The sequence below is a fragment of the Eulemur rufifrons genome, chromosome 15 (genome assembly GCF_041146395.1).
Source record: "Eulemur rufifrons isolate Redbay chromosome 15, OSU_ERuf_1, whole genome shotgun sequence".
NCBI lineage: Eukaryota > Metazoa > Chordata > Mammalia > Primates > Lemuridae > Eulemur > Eulemur rufifrons.
The window spans coordinates 57,084,236-57,101,946 of NC_090997.1; positions in this window are offsets into that span (position 1 = coordinate 57,084,236).

Consider the following 17,711-nt stretch of genomic DNA (forward strand, 5'->3'; position numbering starts at 1 on the left):
TTGGAAATAAAAAAAAAGTCTTTGTTCAAGTGATAATGGGTAATGAAGGCTTAAGAAAAAGTTTTATTTGCTGTTGAACACATTAAGGGTAATTTATACACAAAAGTGCATGCCAATCACCAAATGGAGACTATGATATTCAATTTTTTTCTCAAAGTTTCCAAAGTTAAAACAAAGAAATTTCATAGCTTTGGGAATTCTAAAATGCCATGCATGTCTATACATCTGCATTTACATCTACTATATATAATTATGAAGTTTTTTTTCTGTGTACATTTGAATGCACATGCAGCTTTGCATTTTCTTTGCATTCTCATGTTTCAGAATTGACATCTAAGTTTTATAAAATGTGACCAGTAGATTGTTTTACCCTGGGCAAATATGAATAGTAATCTTGAGTTGGGTTAAAGCAGATGTTTGCAAAGCCTTTGCTCACATTTCTGATTTTGGTACTCCAGTCTGTTCGTTATGCTATGATTATGTCTTAACACTATATAATCATGCCTCATCAATTCATACTGGTTCAATGTATCCTCAGCATGTTTCTTTTGTGAACCTCACTGATTGTTGCCCTATTCCAGCTGGATTTGGTAACCTGCTGAGCGAGATTCAGTTCTCTGCACATATCCTTTCAAGAGCAATTGTCCTTTCAGTGTATTTAGGTAAGTTTATATGTATATATACAATTTTGAATCTTTTCTTTGAAACAAATTTTTTTTATGCTGTTGCAAGTAAAAATTGACACGTGTTACAAGGGAAAATCTCCCTGAGCTGCCTTTAATTGTAATGAGAATATCCCAATTTTAATTTTTTTCTGCCACTTGTTAATTATAAGTACTTCAAAAGATCAAACACACTTATCCTCAGTCACTTTATCTATGAAAAAAGGAAATCATATTAAATGAATGTTTCCATCTTTCAAAGATTGTAGAGCATTGATTAATCAAGAATGCATTAGAGTCACCTGTAGGACTTATTAAAACACAGATTGCTAGGCTTTAACCAAAGAGATTTGATTTAGTAGTTCAGGGGTGAGGACCATGAATTTGCATTTCTAACAAGCATCTGGGTGGTAATGATGATGATGGTTTTTCAGTTCACATTTTTTGTAGCACTACTTTATGAAGTATTAGGCATAATCATTATGCTATGTTCAACTGTCCATAACATATTAGCTGTGTAACACCTCCTGATTCTATATGACATTTATTTAATATTTTATAAGATTGCATGGGTTGGGCAAGTGAGACGTAAAAGGACAGTAAGAGTAAGGACTTTCACTCATGCTTGAATTTAAATTTAGTTATTTCTGTAAACTCTTTGTAAACAATTTCTCCATTTATATGAAGTCATTTATATGGAGTCCCAGGGTCGTTACAAGGGTTAAATATCTGTAAGTCAAAAATTATCATAAGTTGAAAATGTCTCGATACAGGTATTTTCCATTATTGGGACATAGCTCCATCATAAGTCTAGAAGCATCTGTGTATATAAATATGTGTGCGTGGTATAAATAGGTAGATGTATAGATTTTTAAGCTTGTGTGTTTTATTTTCTATCAATGTGTGACAACGATATGACAAATTAGTTGCTTAAAATAAATCAGTTACTTGTTCATGATTATGCAATTATGCAATTTGGCAGGAATGGCTCATTTGCTCCACAGGCACCACTCACTTGACTGGCAGTTGGAGTCGGTTGCTGTGTGGGAGCCTAGCTGGGACCGTCAGCTGGCAGTCTTGGCTCTCCTCTGGGTGGACCTCTTGATGTGGTTGTTCGGGCTCACAACTGGATTTTAAAAATTAGTGGCTCTAGCATTTTTTGCAAGGCAGGCCTGGAGCTAACAAAGTCCCTCAGCTTTTGTTTTGCTGGGAATGTCTTCATTTCTTCCTCACTTTTGAGGGACAGTTTTGCCAGATATAGTATTATCAGTTGATAGTTTTTGTTTGCTTTTCTTTTAGCGCTTTGAATATATCAGCCCACTGCCTTCTGGCCTTCAAAGTTTCTAGTGAGAAATCCACAGAAATAATTTTATTCAGGATCCTTTGTGTTTGAAAAATTGCTTTCAAAGTAACATCTTTATCTTTGGCTTCTGACAATTTGATTCAAGTATATCTCAGTGAGATTTGAGTGCATCTCTTGAGCTTCTTGGATATTTGTATTGTGTCTTTCAGTAAAGTTAGGAAGTTTTCAGTAATTATTTCTTCAGTCTTTCTTCTCTTTTCTTTCTATTTTCTCCTTCTGTCCTACAATGTGTAGCTGGTCTGCTGGATTATGGCTCCAGGCCCCTTAGTCCCCGTTCAGCTTTCTTTAATCTTTTTTCTTTCTTTTCCTCAGACACAATAGTTTTAATGGTCCTTTGCTGATTCTTTCTTTTGCCTGCTGAAATCTGCCTTTGAACTCCTCTGGTAAATTTTTCACTTCAGTGATTGCGCTTTTCTGTCCTGAGGGAAGAATCCCAGTGTGGGAGGTTTCCTTTCACTTGCACATAGGCATGGATGGGTGTGCAAAACACCATGAATTTTTCCACCCTTTTTGCTGGAATCCTTTCTTGCTTGTACATTGATCTGAGTGTTGTAGCTTCTCAAATATATTAAGCATTCTTGCATAGGTATTCTGTTCCATATTTTGTTATCTCAGTGTCTCTGTGTGTAAAAAAAAGGGCCTATGCCTCCCTAGTCTGCAATCATGTTAATGGCACTCCTCCTTCATCATTTTTGACATCGAGGAATTCAGATATAATTGTCTAGGTTGTATATCTTCCTTTTCCTCAGTTTGTTTATTTTTACTGTTGTGCTGAAGTCAATCCTAAAGTTACTTTCTAAGAATAGTTAAACGGTGGAGTCTGAAGTGTATATGTGGGGATTGATGGAATTGACTATTCAACTATAGATCTTAAAGTAATCTTCAGATTTTAGTCTTTCTCCTTACTGTTACCTGTACTACACCCATCGTTTTGAAGCCCCAGTTATCTCAGACATATTTACCACTTCCTGAGAGTAGAGGCTCAAGTTTTCTAAACCTAGCCTCATCAGTAACTGCTCTTCCATTAACTCTCCATCTTCCAACAATTTAATTCAATTTCATGTTCAATGATAATCACAACTTGTTCTCTTTTCAGTTGATATCTTACATTTTTGTTTCATTAATCTGGTTTTAGTGAGGTCTTGGGAAGAAGAGAAGACGAGCATATGCTCATTCACTCTCCCAACTTGAACTAGAATGTTTAATGTCTTTATAGATTTTTTAATATAATTTGAAATTCATTAAATATTTATTAAACAATATATTAGCTTGTTTTATGTTTGATAATATAAGATCAAAAATAATTTCAAATATGTGATAATGTGAGTTTAAAGAACATTAGTTCAACATTTTTGAGAAGATTTTAATCTAGTACATCAAAAGAAACAGATGTATAAACAAGTTCTCATGATTCAATATAGTAATAATATTAACTTCCATTTTGAACACCTAATTGAAAGGTATATTATATTTGTAATCTCTTAAACTTCATATTGATGAAAACTGGCCACACAATTCCCAGAATATATACAGTCAGATCTATGAATATTTTGGAATCAATTTTAAGAGATTCATTGAGCCCAGGAAGCCAATCTGTGAATAAAATAGGATTAATAGACCTCTGGTTAAAAATCCATAGTATAAATAGTTCATCCACTCATTTGTTTACTCAGAAATACTTAAGGAGCTCTTACTACAAACCAGGCATAATTCCAAGTATGGGGGGGCAGATACAGCAGCCAATGAAACAGACAAAAATCCTACTCTTTTTGAAGTTAATAGTTCTAGGGTATGGTATATAAGATGGTGTATCAGATAAGGATGGATGCTATGGAGGAAAATAAAGCAGGAAAAGAGTTTAGTGCATGATTGGAGGACTTTATTTTAAACAGAGTGGTTGGGGAAGACAAAACTGAGAAAATGACATGTGGGAAAAGATCTGAATGAGGTGAGAGAGCTAGACTTGCAGCTACTGAAGCAAAGCATACCAGGTGATAGAGCAGCAATGGCAAAACCCTGAGAAAAAGAGCCTGCATAGTATGTTTGAGAAGCAGCAAAAAGGAAAGTCTATGATGATTCGTTAAGAAAGGATGCTTACATTTGTCTTTCGTTGTGGGATTTCTCTTCTAGGCCTATTTTGGTGCTATTAGAAGATGGCGTGGCTGTTAGTGAGTGAGAGAGGGAGATAGCGATAGTGAAGTATTAATGTTACGTTAGAAAGCTAATGAGGACATGTGTCTATCCAGTATGTTCTTCTACTTCAGCTTTAGTGAATTGGGAAGTAATTGGACAGACTGGATAAAGAAGTGACCTAATGTAATTTCCCTGAGGAAGTAAAGTTTACATAAATGCATGCATGAAAAACATTAGGTAGGCAATAGAGAGAGTAAGATCATCCCAAATATAAGGAAGAGCATGAGTGAAGAAGACACTGAAGCTTTCCATTTAAGAGAATAATCATCCCTGGTGATATCTCTCCATTTCTATTCAGTGCGTCTGCTACGCAATGAGATATAAAGGATTTTTTTTGTTTGTGTATTTCTCTCGATGATTATAAGGATTAGCAATCCAGAAAAAATTCCCCAGTGAAGGTATTAAGACAAGTTCCTAATTAAACAGTGGATGTCTTTGAAAAGAGAACCAATCTATGTTCTAAAATCCTAGGCCTTATTACTTGGATCAACATAAAGCAGATTTTTATTTTTTTTGGTGAAATTGCAGCGATCACAAAAATATGACTAATTCCAAACCTCTAACAGCCAAAGCAGCATAAGGGTTTCTAATGACCAAGCTGTAAATAGCTTATAGGATATCCACATATAGGCCAATGCTCAGAGCTGACACTTTGCTTTGTTTTGTTTTTAATTTTTATAAGCATTAGTTTGAAGTTTTACTGACTTCAAAGTAAAAAAAACAACAACAACACAGTTTAGTAAGGGAAATTTTTTTTCTTTTTAAATCATCTGAGGCCTCAAAAATTACTGTTGAATAGAGGAATAAAAACTCTTTTTTAGAAAGAAAAATAACACATGATTTCAATCATATGTGAAATCTTAAAAATAAAAAAAGTTGACATCACAGAAGCAGAGAGTAAAACAGTGTTTATCAAAGAATAGAGAAGAGTACGAGGAGGGAAGGATGGGGAAAGGCTGATCAATGGGTAAAAAGTTACAATTAGGTAGAAGGAGTAAGTTCTGGCGTTCTGTTGGACAGCAGGGCAATAATGATTAACAATAAGGAATTGTATATTACAAAATAGCTATAAGAAAGTCTTTTAATCTTATCATCATAAAGAAATAATAAATGTGTGAGGTGATGGATATGCTAGCCACCCAAATTTGATCATTTTACAACATATACATAAGTACATGTCAAAACATCAAACAATACCCCATAAATATGTACAATTACAATATGTCAATCAAAAATTTTTAAATTTTTAGTAATTTATTTTTTAAAAATTCTTAATATGATCACATGTGAGGTATTGTAGTGCAATACAAACATTTTTACCCTTCGTTAGTAGGATCTTTTCTTATACTCCATTGTAGATCATTGTAATTACTTCATAGAAGCTCTCTACCTTTAAGGTAATATATACAGAGATGGAACAAACCCCAGATGGGTGTGTCAAGTAGATTATATTCTATGAATGGAAAATACTACAAGAACCTATTAAATATTGCTCTTTTATTTTTTTTGAAAATTCTACAGCATTGATATACAAATATTTTCTTCTCTATAAGAGCAAGGATAGCTAAGAAAATTCCCAATTATGTTATTTGTGTTGAGGCAGGAGGTTTCAATTTTCTTACCAAAAAGAGTTCCTAAGCTTCTAATATTTTTTATCTTAAGTTACATTTAGATATTTGAAGTCACAATGAAATACATTTGATTCAATGTATATATATGTAACAATAATGATCTTAGACTTGAGGAGAATTTTTGTTGTTTGGTGATTATTTTAATAATCACTAAACTTATATTTTCATGTATATATATGCATATGTATGCATGTGATATAAATCTGCAGAGATGTATAGATATCTATGTGTATATGTATACACATGCACTATACTTACCATTTTTACAAGATCATATAAGCAACTATTAAACATAGTTACCTCTGAAAGGACAGAATTTTCATTACACGTGTTTTTTAGTATGTGATTTTTTGTGTCTTTTATCCAGTATGATACGTATTTTATATATGTTATTTTGAAATAAAATAGTCATTTAATTTTAAGATATTAGAAATAGTTAATTCTTAATAAACACTTTTTTTAAACCCAGAAACTGCTGAGTACTTTGTGAGCTGAAGAGATCTTATCCGAATTTTCTGATGATCCACTATAACAACTTCATGTTCATCTTCACAAAAAAGTCAGACAAGATGATTGACAGATGGAAGTCAACAATAAAGTAGAATTTAATGTTTGCTTCTCCCTTCCTCTGTACTTTTTGGAGACAATGGCACTTGGCAAGAAAAGTTTTCCCCTTATCTTTGTTCAAAGGAAAGTATTCTACTGAAAATCACTAGATATGACTACATTTCTTTCTGAAATCTACTTCTTTAGCCATGTGTCCTTTGATAAGTTAATTACCCTCTCTCAGCGTCAGTTTATTTATGTAAAAAATATAGATGATAATGCATACTGTATGGGTCGCTGCTATAATTAAATTAATGTAAGTAAATCACATGGAATATAGTAGCATTTAATAAATGTATTTTATCCTCTAGGTCATTAGGGCACCCTTACCTCTAGGTCTACTAACTCTACAGCTTTCTTTTTGATTTTTCTGCAACAAAAGAACTTCATGGGAATTTTATTTTTCAAGCATTACTTCAGGCACATACATACACACACAAAGCTGTGTGAACATCCTCCCACAGTTCTAAGGGAAAGATACCCTAACAATAAGGCTGTAACAGGATGTTTTAAACCAGGCCTCTTTCCTACTCCTCCCCACCTAGAATGGGTGTGTGATCACAGCAATGTCTGCAGTTTGATTCAATTAAGATGAGACCTCAGCATGAATCCCATATTCACTTTAGCACCTTTTTTTGGAAGCTCTGCTTGTTATTCATTCTTTTGACATGTTTATTGCTTGCTGTATTACATGTTGCATATTTCTGTGTTTATTCTGTGTCCTGGAGATTTTAGGAACAATATCACAAGTTTTATCACTTTGTTAGTATATGAAAAATACCTGTTTTTACCGATATCTGTACCAGTAAAACTGTAACTACAACTAATAACTTTCAAACCACATGTTGTGTCCTTGGCCTGCACACTGTTTTAATAAAATTGAATTATTTTGCAATAATTAAAAACAGAGAAGTTTAATATTTTAAAACAGGAGGAGTCACATCCACCCAAAGCATCAAAGTGCTGAAGCTCAGGGGCAGCCTGCCTTCTTGGGAAGGCATGTGCTTTCCTGTTCACTATCTGATCCTTTCACTCATTTATGCTATAAATCTAGGCATTTGAGTTAACGACTCAATGTGGAGAGATTTGTTTAACTATTTCATCATGGAGAATAGTCTGTTTAACTAGATTTAATAAGTTGCTTAATGCTTTTTGAGAATTGCAAAAAGATACCTAATTTCCATATAGCTAGGGTAAGTAAGCCCGTAAGTCTATGTGTATTCTCAGAAAATACATGGCTTTCAAATGTCTTACACATTTAAGATTTTTCATACATATCTCATAGTCAATTTAGTGTGTGGAGGCTCCTAAAGTTAGAGTAAACTTACCATCTTCCAGCAACCAGGTTGTTTAGCTGCTACTGTCATAATACAGTTCTCATTATCTCAATTTATGATGACCAACCCTTCTTAGATGACATTTACAGGAAAAATCTAGAAAGGTTGCTTTGGATTGATACAGCTAGGAAATAGTAAAAGGAGTGTGGTAAGAAAAGGTTACTTAACCAATAAAAGAATTGAAATATTATTGTCCTCATCAGACATATTTCTCTATTTGCAAGACTATATATATAATTTAGGTTAATAATCTTCTTTGAATTTACAAGAATTGCTTTTGTATTAAACAATAACATTTTCATTTTTAATTCCTAATATTGAAACCAACTTTTAGCATGTTCCCAAACTAGGATTTTTATTGTTATCCAGTGTTTGTTTATATCTAACAGTGAAAGTTTACTGAGGTGGGAATCTTGGATTTATGGTTTATAAAGTATCAAATACATTTTAGGCTTGACAATGGATAATCCATAAAAGAAAGAAATACTTGTGACTGGAAACTTTATAATAGGAAAAGACTCAGTTTTATTATTTGTAAACTATACAATCTGCAAACAAAATACAAACTTAGTTTTCTATAATAATATCAATTCTTTCAAAAATTTTATAATTTAGCAGTAAGCATTTGAGATATGAAAATAGTAGAAACTTCAATTTCATGAAATTATGGAATGATCAAAGATATTGAAATATATAGATAAATAGAGATATAGACATATATATATATATCTAATTTTATATATATGTGGAAAGTTGTTTCAATTTTCTTCTTCAGTTTTAGGACAGGACAGGGTATTTTTATTTTTGTCCATCTTTTCTCTTTTCCTTTTCTTACTTTTAAGAAATTAAACTATATTCAAATTATTCAGATTTAAAAATATATTTACCTTAAATTGGATCTATTTTTAATTTTTGGTAGGTTGTATGCCTTTATTTTTTTCTGACATTATTTGAGTGACCCAGTTTTCCTTTTGTTGTATTTGCATAGTATACATTTTTTATTATTTTATATTTAATCTTTCTTAGTCACTTTGTTTTAAGAGAGTCTCCAGTAGACAATAATATTTAGAGTTGTTTTAACTAATCTGTGAGGCTTTGTCTTCTGAGTTTATTCTTTTTGTTCATTTTGTAAAAACAAATGTATTTTTCTCACATGTATCATGACATAATTTATATGCCTGTGTTTTAGTATAGTTACATATACTTTGCCTAGATTAAGTTTCTCAGAAATTCTATTTTTAGGTCCACTAGTAATATAATAATATTTATGAATACATTTTTGATCCAATATATCTTCTATTAATAATGTTAAGTCAATAAAATACCTTTTGAGTCTCTACTGTATACATCTAAATTTTTTTTTTTATTTCATCTTATTGTTATGGGGGATACAGAATTGCAGGTTACATACGTTGCCCATGTACCGCCTTTCCCCCCAAGTCAGAGCTCCAGGCGTGTCTGTTCCCCAGATAGTGCGCGTTGCACCCATCATGTAGGTATATGTCCCTCCCCCCCACCCCCCTTCCCAAGTCAGCACCTTCATCTAAATATTAAGTATGTTATTTCTTTTTTCTATTTACTCATATTCCATTTTATTATTATAATATGGATTCCAGACCCTTATCATCACTGTTTTTATTTTTATTGTTGCTTGAAAGAGTTATTTATTAAGTTTTCAACATGTTTAAAAACTACTTACAGTTTATTATTAGTGGTTTTAAAAATTCTCTCTACTCTTGTTATAAGGTATAACTACTCAATTTTGTCTCATTTGGCTCAGATGTGTATCAACTGGATCATAATCACAGGTAAACATATAATCACAGAGTTAAGATGGGTTACCTTCTTTTTGAAACTTTATTAGAAAAATTTCATACATAAATATCTGTATCAGTTGCTTTTTCTTTATTTCAGTATATTACATGGGTACAAATGTTTACTTTACATATATTGCCTTTGCCCCGCCTGAGTCAGAGCTTCAAGCGTGTCCATCCCCCAGACTATGCGCACTGCACCCATTAGGTGTGAATATACTCATCCCCTCCTCCCCCTCCCACCTGCCCAACACCTGATGAATGTTAATACTATATGTGCACATAAGTGTTGATCAATTAATACCAATTTGATGGTGAGTACACGTGGTGCTAGTTTTTCCATTCTTCTGATACTTAGCCATTCTACTAAGTGATGTATCAGCTGGTTTTCATTTCACATAAATCGCTTCAAAACTTAGTGACTTAATTTACGTATCTGTTGATTTTTGCTGGGCACTCTTTTTATTCTGAGCCATGCTTTGGGTGATCTAGGCTGATCTTTCTCCTCAGCTAGCTCATCCTGGATGGTCTTACTCACATGTCTTCCAGTTGGTTGGAAGTAGGTTGTGGCCACTGGGGTGATTGGGACCACTTGTTTCTTATGTCCAGCAAAGTAGCCTGTACTTCTTACAGGGCAGCAGAGTTCCAGGAGCAGCAAGGGAGGATAAGCTGCAAGGCATGATTGCTTTTCAAGTGCTTATATATCAGTTGCTGATGTCCCATTGGAAAGCAAATCACAGGACAGAACTCAGAGCCAGATTGAGAGTACTTTCAAAGTTCCACAACAAGGGTATTGGATTCAGAGATAGGAAAAATTGGTGATGTTTTCTAATTAATCGGCACAAAATCTTATAGGCTATGTTAATTTCTTTTTTTCACAGAATTTTTATAGAGCAAAATGCATTTATCCTTTCTTTCTCCTTCTTTTCTTTCCTTCTTTAGTGTCTGTTAATTTACTTTTGAATTTTTATATATACCCCAACTTATATATAGTTATAATTAGTGGTGGTGTATACTTGTTAAATTTCCTCACTGTTTACCTAGATGCTATTTTAGTACTCTCCTCAGATCTTAAGCTGGAAGGCATGTTATAATTTTACATTTCCTGTACAGCAATTTAACAAAGTAACTCTAATAGCAAGGGGACCATAGCTCTGGGCAATTCCAGCAGAGGAACTTCATTTCTGCATAGTTTACTCTCTGTGTTGATGAGGTGGTTTCCCTGGGAGCAGGGTTCTGCATTTAGCTTTATGATTGACCTGGCTTTCTTGCCAGCTACACTTGTGTCTATTTCATAGCTAAACCCAGTCTCCTTTATAGTGCACCAGGGAAAACCCCGATTACATTGTCAGTCACTGCATAATTCTGGTTCTTCTCTATTCAGCTGCTTTAGAGGCTATGAAGGGAGAATAATTCCAAGTGTTGTATTCTTTCTCTAGCCTGTGGTCTATCCATGCCTTGAGGCATATATGCTATAAATTAGGAAGAATTAACATGATCCTGCCAGGATATCCTACGTTTCCCTGGATGACACATTGCTTTCACAGAAAATGTAGTTACAAGTTGATCCTCTATGTGTGTCTCCACTTTCATCCTATCTGTACTATGCCAGTAAATATTGGAAGACCACCTTGGATCAGGTTCTCTTACATTTTCTCTCCAGGTGATCTCATCCACACCCTTAGCTTTATCACTTATAGTCAAGTCAATTATAAATGATTATCTCTATGCAATACCTTTTCTATTTTTGAAGATCTGGCAACTTGGAATTTCCTTCTATGTCTTAAAACCATCATTATCTGACTATGTATAGAACTACATTTGTTGTCTCTGTTCTATCTATAGTCCTTTTCTCGTGTTTATATAACAGGGAATTGACAGAGCAAGATACCAGCTTCCTTCCTTTGAATGTCATTTTTATTTCACAAACCAAAAACCTACAAGTTAAGTCAATCCTTAACACCTGCCTCTCTTTTTTGATGTAACCCATTACAATATTCTGTGGATGTTTATATTCTAAATATTTTTAAAATCTCTCCAGCTTTGTTCATGTCCATCTCTCTAACCCAAACATCTATTCTCTCATCCCTATGCTATTTCAGTAGTTTCCTAACTGCTTTACTTGAATTTATTTTTTCCTAAATCTTATATTCTTTAAATCATTTCAGTATGATTTGGGAAGAGCTATTAGTAAGTTTTGCTTAAGTGCCTGTAATGTTTAACAAAGTGTGTGGTATGGTTTGCTAAGGAGTGCAGTTTGCTAGTCTCCCCAGCTTTAATTCTATTCTTGTTCTAACTCATAGTCCACATTTCACTTTAATTTTTAGTATGGATTTCACTAGAAATTAATACTATTTTTAGTCTCCCTGCTCAAAACTCTCCAGTGCTCCCAATCATTCTGAGTAAAACTTCAAATTACCCAACTACAGGCATGTGCACGTGAACTCCTTATTATCTCTCTGAACACAACTCCTATTGGTCCTCTCTTGTTCCCTCTGCTCTAGCCACACCGTCCACTTTGCTGTTTCTTGAATGCGTCAGGCATGTTTCTGCCTCAAAGCCTTTTCATACACTCTTCCCTCTGCCTGGAATGCCCTCCCCCAAGATGTTCACATAGCCTCTCCCTCACCGTCTTCAGGCTTTACTCAGCTATGCCCTGTTCAATGAAACCTTCACTATCCAATCCTCAAAAACTAGAAAAACCCAACCCCATAATTCCTTCTTCCTTCTCCACTTCTTTTTTCTCCTCAGCATTTTCTTACATATTTCACTAGGAAGGCAAGGATCTTTCTGCTTGTCTCACCGTTATATCACCTAAACTGTGCCTGTAACATAGTAGAGTCTCAGAAAATATTTCTTTGAACTTGCCTTAACAGAATGAAAGAGTGGTAGAGTGTATATGAATATACGGTAAAGTATAATGACTAAGAATCTGGAACTGGAGAGATTTAAGTTTAAATTCCAGGGCCTACTTTGTAACTTCAAAATTTTAGGCAAATTATGACCTATCTAAGCTTTAATTTTTTCTGGAAAATTATTATAAACCTTTCAAAAGGATAATTACAATGCTTAAGTGATGTTAGCCTATACCATTCTTACCACAGATAATATAATTTGAGCTATGGTGAGTGCTCAAAATTGTTGGCAATTTTAATTTACCTATGGACTTAAAATGAATATGCTTACATTGATTTTTTTGTCTATTATTAAGTCTTTTGTTAAGGTTACTAAATTAAGAAATGTGATGACTATCTAAAATACGTCAGTTTTGAAAACTATAAATGCTGAATAATTTCTCTTTAATTCTGAAATCTTTGAAGTTTTTCTATGTATATATTTTGAAACAGCAATATCTTTTATTTTATTAAAGATTTTAGGCTGTAAAATATCACACAGATGTGTGTTTCTTCATAAAAACCTGGCAAGTTTTCTCAGAATCAAACTTTACCTTCTTTGAGCTCACTTTAATAGAATCTCATCATATAAACTTCATGTCCTTTTGCACAGAATACTGCATTTCTTTAGTTTACTAGATATAAAAATACTATATTTTTTTCAATTGTTCACTTTATTTCAGTCAAACACAAGCTTAAAATGAATCTTATTTGAAAAAGATCTGACAAATTCTTGTACATAATTTATAAATTTAAAAGTTACTATTTACAGACATAGAGGTTAAGAAAGGAAAACTTGAAGTTAGTTTGCTGATATAAACACCAGTTATATAATTAGTAGTATTTAGATTCTACAATATTGTTCTGACACAAAAAATCCATTTGCACATTTACATTCACGTTTTCAAAAAGAACCTCATGTAAAAAAAGTATAAATTATTCCACTATGTGAAAATTATATTATTCCATTATTATCATAACAACAAATCTACAAGTTCTTTGAAATATATATCACTCTCAAATGACAGATTTTCCTTAGCTAATTTTATTAATATTTTAATAAAACTGATTTGTTCTGACTAATGAGCATCGATATTAAGAAAAGTAAATAAATGTACAATGCCAGAAATTAAAAAGATATGAAAAGAGGTACTTTTCCTAGAATATAATAGCTTGTATTTTATCTTTTTGATCTTTAAAATAAAATCTCAAAAATGGGTTATGGTTTTTATTCTTGGCTTTGGGCAAGACTGCACACAGAAATGACCTTCTCTCTGACTCCGAACCTGCACCATTAGATGTTTGAGGATGTCTGATTTAGGGGATGCTTTGATATCTTTTCTTTATGTATATATATTTTTTCTGGTAAATTAGAATTTCTTAATATTTTTTCTTACTTTCTGTATCTTTCTTATTCCTTCTTCATCTTAATTTTATTTTATTTTTTGTTCTTTTTTATTATTAGTTTTTTTAGAGACAGGGTCTAACTTTGTCACCCCAGGCTGGAGTGCAGTGGCGTGATTACAGCTCATTGTAACCTCAAATTCTGTGGTTCAGATGATCCTCCTACTTTAGCCTCCTGAGTAGCTAGGCCCCCAGTCATGCACCATCATGCCCAGCTAATTTTTAAAATTTTTTTGTAGAGACAGGGTTTCACTATGTTGCCCAGATTGGTCCTAATTCCTGGCCTCACGCGATCCTCCTGCCTCAGCCTCCCAAAGTTCTGGGATTGTAGGCATGAGCCATGGTGCCCAGCCTTAATTTTTCTTTATCAATGAAAATAAAAGAGGAAAATAGTTTCTGCCCTCTTGTATCATTTCCATAAATCCTCTTTATGATTTCCAAGAGGAGAAAACCACATAAATAAAGGCACAGATGTCAGAAATTTTAGACACATTAGGGCATCCTTAGCTGATCTGCATTATACATATTAAAGGGAAAAAATATGAGCATAAAATTATATGTTAGGACCATACTTTGAAGAGCCCTAAATGCCAGGTTAAAGTTTATAGCAAACAGCAAAATAAAATTTTTTCCAGAAGCAAGGGTAGGAAAAAGTAGCATAGGTTATGTAAAATATTCTAAAGAGTATGAATATGATATTACAAAAATGGATGTGTACATTCTCAGTGTATGAAGGGGAAAAACAGCATAGCAATGCCTGGATAAAGACTCAGTTTTCTCTCTCTCTCTCTCTCTTTCTCTCTCTGTCTGTCTCTGTGTCTCTCTCTCTCTCACACACACAAACACAAATTAACACACTGCAAGTTTTCCAATACACCTGTGTTCAAGTATAGATAGGACACTATATTATTGTGGCTGGTTCATTGAGCTGAAAAATAGATTGGAGCTCAACTATTACTGCAGTAATGTCAGTAACAAACAACCCCAAAATCTCATTGGCTGACAAGGAAAAAAAAAATGTTTTCTTACTCATGGGTTGGCTAGTGGCAGGGATGGCAATTAGGTTCAGAGGTACCCCAAATGTTTCTTTGTTTTCCTAGACCAGTGACTTCCCAGAACACGTGCTCTCACAGTAGATGGCAGGACCATCAGGTGCAAGTGGTAATGTGATGACTATTAAATGTTCAGCTTGGTATTAACAGTTTGTCTCTTCTACCCACATTTCATTGGCTAAAGTAAATCGTATGTATGACCAAGAGAAATAGGGTTGAAATTACATTAGAGTCTCAGTTAATCGTGGTATTTAGTGATGAGAAAAGGTGGTAGAACTGTCAAATTTTACTTAATCTTTCACAGTCTGTTGGAGGGTCAATTTTTAAATGGTGAAGCATATTTTACATTATTGAGTTTACAAGTTAACAGTTGCAAAAAAGCCAGAAACTAAATAAAGTTATTAAGCCCCTCTCCAGCAAACCTTTTATTCTAATTTTCCATCTTTCCAGTTTCTGCCACAGTAATTTGTTCATACTTTTGCAATGAAAAAACAAAAAACTTTCAAATGTGATTTGAATAAAGCATATTTCCTTTTCATCTGTTATAAAAGCCTTAGATTTAAGAAAAAAATATCTAGTTCTTAAATTTTAGGAGTTATTGTTATTTTATTAAATTAGGAGGGCATCTGAAAATATATTATGTAAGTGGTCATTTATGTCACATGCCTGTATACCAACCCCGATATCATACTTTATATACATGGTTTCTAAATGATGTTAAAAAAACAAAAGGGATTTTCTTCAATATCCTTAAAAATATTTTAAGAGGTCATATATCTATGTTTAATATAAATATGCTTACTTACTTTAGTTTCAAGTGATTTATTAAAACTTTAAAAATTTTGGAATTCCAGAGAAATATGTCCTCAAAAATATTATAGCCATTGTTCTTGATGCTTTTTTATTCTTAATATATGTATAGAACCATTCTTAATAAACTTAGCATGTATCATGGTTTCTATCCAAAAAGATACTGTCTTTTTCGATACATGCATATTAAAAATGATGGTAATTTTTTCCTTTTAGATTAATTTTTTGCTGAACCTTTAATAATATATTTTTAAAGTTAAATTCAAAATTAAAGAAAGCTACTAGCACATTTCAAATATAAATTATAATGTAACTGAATGCATGTATCATTGGGCCCTTGTATCAAAAAATGTCACACCATATAAAAAAATAGACTGAAAATTTCTCAGGGATCAACTTAAAGGTAAATTTAATCAATTTAATAATAGTCAACTTAAAGGTCTCTATGGTCTTCTAATAAATCAAAACAGAGTTTAAAATGTAAAAATGTATATACAACATGGGTTAACACGTTGTGACGGTTGATTTTATTGTGTCAATTTGACTGGCTACAGGTGCCCAGATTAAACATTATTTCTAGGTATGTCTGCAAGGGTGTTTTTGGATGAGATTAACATTTGAATTGGTACAGTGAGTAAGCAGATGGCCCTCCCCATTGTGGGTGGACATCATCCAATCCTTTGAGGGCCTGAATAGAACAAAAGGTAGGAGGATGGAGGAGTTCACCCTTTTTTTCTGTCTCAGTGTTTGAGCTAACACATTTTATATCAACTTCTCTTGCCCTTGGACTGGGTTTAATGCCATTGGCTCCCCAGGTTGTCAGGCCTTCATGTTAGGCCTGGAGGAGGGCAAACAGGTGGCAATTGCAGTCAAGGAAGTGGCTAAGGGTGAAGAGCGGGAACCAAATTGCGGCTAGGAACTGTTGCCTGGTAAGAATACACAAAGTAAGGAGCTCCTAGTGACCTTTAACTGAGCTAGGGCTTATTACCATCCAATTAGCGTAGCATGGGTAGAGTATTCATGAAAGATTCTCGGGAAGACATATGCACAGAAAGGGAAATTGTTACATAACTAACCTGTTATATAACCCCAACCTGTCAATCACCCCAAAAGGTGGGAAATGACAACCAATCCTGCCAGGAAAAAGGCGGGACAAACTATTGGGCTTATAAAAGGCAGTGTGTGCTCAGACTTCCTCGTCTTTGTTTGCTCCTGGAGACTGACCTATTCTGCTCTCTAGAATGTATTTTCACTTTATGTAGCTTCCTTCTTTACCGTCATTCTTTTTCTTATGCGATAAACTGTTTGTATAAAATTGCTGTGTGTTTGTGATCACTCCATCATCGGCTCCACTCGGTACCAGTACTCATTCTTGACACTGGGTACCTGGGGACCAGGGAACATCCACACAGGCGAACTTAACCTTCAGACTCAGCTTGAATTATGCCATCAGCTTTCCTAGGCCTCCATCTTGCAGATAGCAGAGCGTGGGTCTTCTCAACCTCCACAATTGTGTGAGCCAATTCCTCATAATAAATTATGTGTATATGTACACATAAATTGAAATTATATATATAATCGAATTATGTATAATTCAATTTTATGTGTATTTGTGTGTCTGTGTATGTGTGTGTATCTCCTACTGGTTCTGTTTCTCTGGAAATCCCTGACTAATACACATATTCATCATTATAATAAGTTTTATAATCACTTTGAGCACAGTTCAGTAAAATGAAAGAAAAAAATTTACAATGATATGATAATTTATCACTTTATTTTTTTAGAGCACTTTTAGGTTGATAGCAAAACTGAGAGGAAGGTACAGGGATTTTTCCATATATCTCCTGCCCCGACACATGCACAGCTTCTTCCATTATCAACAGCCCCCATCAGAGCTACCAGAGTTGTACTTTTGTTACAATTCATGAACCTACACTGATTAAAG